The following is a 7,081-nucleotide window of genomic DNA, read 5'->3' on the forward strand; positions in this document are numbered from 1 at the left end:
GATGTTTATCAAATTATTGTTTCAGCTGGGGGGTCGACATCAATGCCAAAGGGTGAGATTGGTTGCATTGATGTGTGGTGCAGTGTTGCAAATGTGTGGTATTGTCATTGATGTCAACCTAGTTGCTTGGGATGCAAGTGTTTTGGACATGCATGTGTATAGGTAGTTGCAGGTGGCTTATGTATGGTTGAGGTGTAGATACTCCCTGACATGTCTACTAGCTTGGAGATGGTCCTTGGTTGTATGTTAGTATGTTGCACTAGCTAGGAGGTCTTCCCATGATGATGATCTTCATGATAATGTTGTTGCATACAGTTGATGATGCTTGCTTCAGAAGTTAGATTTTAGGAGCCTTGTTGATTAGGTCTCCACGGTCTCCATGTCCCAGATTAGGTCTCCCGTGTTGACATGTTATACTTTGGGCTTGGAGAGGATATCTTGTGTTTGTGGATTCTCATATGGTTTTGCAGGTGTTGGAGGATGTATGACAGGTTATGGAGCTATATCGTGGTGGCATAGATGTTGCAGGGAAGTTTGATGGCCCAGTTGCTTATTATGGTGTTTGGTTAGCATCCTACTCAACCTAGTTTGACTTGGGATGATGATGGAGTTGTTGCAGTGACTTGTAGGAGTGTTGGAGAGGTGTCAGAGACTTCCAAAGGTCCAACAAAGGTTGGTCAAGCTCTATAAGAAGTTGAGGCAAGTTCTGAGCTGAGGAAGCATGATTTTGATTCTCCTTAGCCCCAGTTGCATGCATGATGGGTCAAAGGAGCAATTTTAGGCTCCAGCCGCTTGCAATATAGGATTAAGGGAGTGATTATAGCTCCAGCCACTCAAAGGACAATGCTAAGGGAACGACTGAGGGTTTTCACAAGTTTTGCTCCACATTCATTGCGATGCTTAGCCAATTTTGATGTTGTGGTTATTGATCAGGAATTTTCGGCATATGGTCAAAAACAAATTGTGGGCCCTCTAGAAGCTGATCAAGGTTGAAGATATCAAAGGGCTAGTGGAGTTAGTGATTGATTTGGTCAAGAAGCATTCCTCAACCAAATTTGATGTAGGTGAACAGATTTGTTGAGTCTTCCATAACCTGTATCTTTAAGTAAGATACTCATCTCAGAAAAATGATAAATAGAAGAAGGTTGTGAGTCTAATTGGTTTGTTGTTGTGAGAGTGTGAGAGTATTCCGTTGTGAGGGAATTGTGAGTGAATAGAGATTGTTGCAGCTATTCACACAATATTGCATAGATGTATTAGAATTGAGTATACGAAATTCAGAGATGTTTTGTGTGGAAGAGTGGAGAAGAATTGGGAGCTTGTGGTGTGTTTGAGAGCAGTGTTTTGGTGTTAGTAGAAGAGAAGAAAAATCCATCTTTGGGCAAGTTTTATGATTCATATTTTATGAGCAGAATGCTAGAACTATTGGGTTGCTCATGTTGAGTGAATTGAGAACCCAGTCTGAAAATATAAGAAACGTGGTTCACATAGAGGAAGTGAAGGTGTGTGTAGGCTTCAGTATAGAGAGTTGTTTGGTCGATTCATAGTAGGAAGAGTTTTCTCCATCCAATAGGATTTGGACAATCCAATGGTGGTTGGGCGAGGATCATTGGTCGTGGGAGCTTCCAGCGGATGGTACTCTGTAGATCCATGAGAGAAACAAAGTTTTGAATTGATAATTACCATCATACTATAGAGGAAGCCAGGTCTTCTATATTATGGTTGTAAGCTAATCCATGTAAACTTGTTCAGCAGATTAATAGAATATTTGAGCAGCATAACAACAACAGGGTGGCTTTCTCACAAAAGGGTTTCCACCAAAAATACTTGTGTTCTTTTATGTGCATGCTTGTATTTCTCATGGTTGTTATGATTTTAGTTCACTGTTGCTGATATGTTTTGATGAAATAATGTTGCTGATGTGCATGTATAATTGACATAGGAGAAAAAGTATAAATTGGTGAAAATTGATTAAAGGCCATCACTACTGATTCAACCCACCCCTCTCAGTAGTGAATATATTTCCAACACACCCATCAGGGAACTTTATCCCGAAGTTAACTTTAATCATGCAACTTATAATTTAATTATTTACTTTCCAATATCTTCTACATAACACCCTCTCATTACAATTTATTTATTTATTTTCCCACAAGTTCGTGGTTTTCTCCCAAATGGATTTCCATGTAAAAAAAATTGTGTTGTATGTACTAATTTTTATTTTGGATAGTATTTATCTACTCATTAAAGTTGTGTAATGAATTTAATATTGAAGGTAAATGTGTTAAATAAGGCAAAGAATTAAGAAAATTGATTCACCCCCTGTCTCAGTATTCAACAATTGTTATGAGAGCTATTTCCTTTAGTGACAGACTAATAGCTAGAAAGAATATCTTATAAAGAAAATGGCCAACCAAGATGATTATTCCTAAAATATGCCTCCTTTTTATAATGGAAGAAATTTTTATTTTTGGAAAAGTGAAATGAGGACCTACCTAAAGTCTCTTGGTGTGGAATATTGGCAAGTTGTGATGGATGGTTACAAAACTCCAAAAGCTCCTTCAATGATGAAAGGCCTTGCAAAATCAGAATTTATTAAAGTTATGCATTGTAACTTAGCTAAAGAAATGTGGGACAAACATCTACGTAATTATGAAGGAGATTGCAAGGTAAAGCGTGCAAAACTTAAAACTCAAGAAATGCAATTTGAAAGTTTGAGGATGAGAATATAGTTAGTTTCTTCCTCAAAGTAGATGAGATTATGAATATCATTATAAGGATTGACGAAAAGATTCATGAAGTTGTTGTGGTACAAAATGTGTTGAAGTATCTTCCCTCAATATTTGATGCAAATGTTTTTTCCATAGAAGAATTACAGGAACTAGATAAACTAACTATTGATGGGCTTCATGGGATTCTCACTACTTATGAAATGAGGATGAAGAAAGAAGAACCATAACTAAAGGAGATGGCTTTCAAAGCCTCATATAAATCAAATTAACATCAATATCATGATTTATCTAGCCATGATTCATATGAAGAGGAAGATAAATTTGTGAGAAAGTTGAAAAAAAGGCCTAGAAAATATATCAAGTTAACATTTACTATTTCAACTGTGGTAGAATAGATCATTTTGCCTCTAAATGTCCATATAAAGATAAAAATAATGTGGGAAAAGGAGAAAAAAATGAAGAAGTCTATGGGGAATAATAAAGGAAAATATCTTAGAAAGAAAAACTTTGTCCCAAAGAAGACAATAGTTCATCAAAGGATGATGAAGACTATGAATATGAAGCAATTCAAGATGAAAATATTTTCATGGCTCTTAAGAATCAGAATTATGATCAAGAAAAGATTGATCCAAATTATGAAGAATGTGAGGTAGAGGTATATTTGGAAGAAGGACTCCTAAGTGATTTAGATGAAATACACAGACTAAGAAGGAAGAACCAAAATTAGAAGGAACAAATACAAACATATGAGGATAAATATCATAAGGCAATAATTATTTTAAAAACAAAGCTAGAAGAGATGTCAAGTCCCACTAGCACAATCGGTTGAGGATGGGCCTCGTCAGCAAGGTGACCCATGATTAAACCTCATGGAGGGTGGTTGTGTCCTATGATAGGGGGAGGAGACATGCTAAAAAATCTAGTCATATTAGGGCTAGTGTGGCCCAGACTGGGTGCGATCCCGGGTGACTTTAACGGCTTAGATGTGCCTAGGTCGTGGATCCTCACACAGTTCAAGCCTGAAGGATTACAGACAACTTTACAAACAAAACAAAAAACAAAGCTAGAAGAGGCAAAAAGAGTAGAAGACATTTTGGTGAATCAGTTAAAGTAGAAAGAAAATAACTGTGAAAGATTAGAAGTAGAGAATGTTTCTCTAAGAAAAATCCTAGAGAAAACCAAGGCTCAAATGAATCTAAATCTAAGGTTTGAAAAGGGGTTTGAAACCCTAGGTAATAGTCTCAATAGTCATCTATCACTAGAAATTAAGAAATGACTTGGCTACAAAGAAATTCATGAATTTTTCGAAGGAGAATCAAGATCATATAGGTATGCTAATGTGCTCAAAAAACCAAGCAACTAGTTTAACAATGTGAGGAATGAATCCAAAAAAAAATAGGAACAAAATTACACCAACTTCACAAATAAAAAAGGATCAAGTAAGCAACAAAATCCAAACCTCATCAACCCAACAAACAAATAAAGTCCCAAAGGTCAATCCCTTCAAGAAGATTCTTCACATCAAGGTACCCAGATATCTTTTATGGCTATTTTTTTTCTTGTCATAATTTTGGACATAAGGTTGTAAGTTGCAAAGCCTATAGATATATTAGAAATATAAATTTTATATCTAATTAGTTATTAATGCATAGATCCAAAAATTCCTATGCTAGAAAGAATAATGCATTTTATCCTCTCTTAAATGAGAATGAGTGTTATGTATGCAATAAATTTGGACATAAGGAAAATGAGTGTAGAAGAAAGATGATAAGTTCTTATAAGCAAGACAAGCAAGAAGAATTCACTATGCTTTGGATGAAGAAGCCTAAGAATGTAGAAGAGTGTGTATTTTCTATCCATGATCAAAATCAAGGAAATCAATGGCACTTTGATAGTGGTTATTCAAAGCACATGGAAAGAGACGAGAGCAAGTTTGTATTTATGAATGAAGATAGAGGAGGTAGTGTTAATTTTGGTAATAATGCATTGACAAGAATAATGGGTAAAAGGAAGATTGTTTTGAATAAGGGAAATACCAAAGCTCATAATGCATTATGTGTATATGGTCTTAAACACAATACCTTAAGTGTTAGCCAAATGTGTGACCAAGCATGTGATGCCATATTCAGATGGTTGTGAAGTAAAGAAAGCATATTTAGGTAAAATAATTGTGAAGGAAATTAGAACCTCAAGCAATGTATATGTAGTGGATGGTGTCAAAGAGAGTTGTATGGCGTAAATGGATGAGAGCTTGTTATGGCGTTAGAGACTAGGTCCTCTTAGACTTCATCAGCTTATCAAGTTACGAAAAAAGGTTGCAATACAGGATATTCCCAAGATCTCAAAGCCATAGAATACTATTTTCAATTCATGTCAATTTAGAAAACAAACACAAGTTTAGTTGAAGGCAAAGGAGCATTCAACAAAAAGACCTTTAGAGCTTATTCATATGTATCGATGTGGACCCACAATAACTCAATATCCACGAGGTGAGAAGTACCTCATGCCCATTTAATGATTATACTAGAATGACATAGGTTGGTATACTAAAAGCGAAATCTAAATCCTTTGACAAGTTCAATACCTTCAAAGCACAGGTTGAGAATGAAATGGACCTGAATATTAAGTTCTTAGGATCAAATAGAGGAGGAGAATTCATATCTGATAAATTCAATGTCTTTTGTGAGAGACATGGGATTAAGAGACAATTTTTAATAGCAAAAATTCCTTAGCATAATAGTGTGTTGAGAAAGTAAACATGATTTTTCAAGAAGTGGCTAAAACAATGCTTAATGAGTAAAAAATTCCAAATACTTTTTGGGGAGAAACAATTCAAATAATAGTCAACGCCCTTAATAAAGATCATAATAGAGTAAATAGAAACAAGACTCCCTATGCAATATGGTGTTCAAAACAAATTCAATAAAACACTTCAAGGTATTTAGAAGTAAATGATACATCAAAAAAAATAGGAAAACTTGATTCCAAAGTAGATGAAGGAATTTTTCTTAGCTATAGGCTTCCATGAGTAAAGGCTATATATGTTACAACAAAATACTTTGCAAGATAGTTTAAAACATTGATGTGAGAATTGATGAGGCGCATCTACACAAAGGAAGACAACAACAATATGATTGATCAGATGATCCAATCAGCTATGCGTCCCAATAGGAAGAACTAGAAGAAGAAGAAGAGAGAATTTATTTACCACATAAATATTCCAACAAGGTATGTTCAGAAACATCATCAAAAGAGTCAAATTATTGGCAATAAAGAAATATAGATTTATTGTAGAAGGCAATTCATAGGCACATCGGGTCATGTAATTTTTTTACTCTTGTCCACAATAGAACCCAAGGATGTCACTCAAGCTAGTCAAGATCAACATTGGTTGAATGCCATGGAGGAAGAACAAGATTGGATTGAGAGAAACCAGACATGGGAGTTACTTCCAAGACCAAAAGATAAGAATATGATTTGAACCAAGCGGTTTTTCAATAATAAAATTAATGATGATGGTCAAGTTGTTAGGAATAAAGCCATATTATGTGCAAAGGGGATGCATAATAGAATGTGTAGACTTTGAAGAAACTTTTTCTCCAATTCCCAGAATTGAAGCAATCATAATGTTCTTGGATTTTGCATGTCAGAGAAGGTTTAAAGTCTATCAAATGGATGTCAAGTCATTCTTTCTAAATGGAGAATTAGAAGAATTATATGTGGAACAACGAAAGGGTTTCCAATTGTGTGATAATGAAAATCATGTTTTCAAATTGAACAAGGCCCTCTATGGATTGAAACAAACCCCAAGAGCATGGTCTTATAGACTTGACAAGTATATATAGTAACAAGGATTTAAAAATGGAATGATAGATAATAATATTTATATCAAATTTGAGAATGCTAATTTGTTGATTATTGTTGTTTATGTAGATGATATAATTTTTTGTAGTGATGTTGATCAAATGAGTCAAAGATTTGTAGTTGATATGCAAAAGGAATTTCAAATTTCTATGTTGGGAGAATTGTAATTTTTCCTTCAATCGCATGCTCATTAATCAGAAAAAATATTTGTATTTGTCAAACTAAATATCTTAAGAAAATACTAAAGAAATTTGGTATGGATATTTGTGCACCTATGAGCACACCCTTCGTAAATTGTTGTAAATTCAACAAGGATGATGAATATCCAAAGGTATATCAAACAATGTATAAATCTATGATTGTAAGTTTACTCTATATAACAACCTCGAGACCAGACATTATGCAAGTAGTAGGATTAATGGGCTAATTTCAATAAAATTCAAAGGAAAATCCTTGTGCCTATCGTGAAGAGGATATTCAGGTAC

This window comes from Pinus tabuliformis, chromosome 3_2 (assembly GCF_031772625.1).
Source record: "Pinus tabuliformis cultivar Carrire ecotype Pingquan chromosome 3_2, CPIR1, whole genome shotgun sequence".
Lineage (NCBI taxonomy): Eukaryota > Viridiplantae > Streptophyta > Pinopsida > Pinales > Pinaceae > Pinus > Pinus tabuliformis.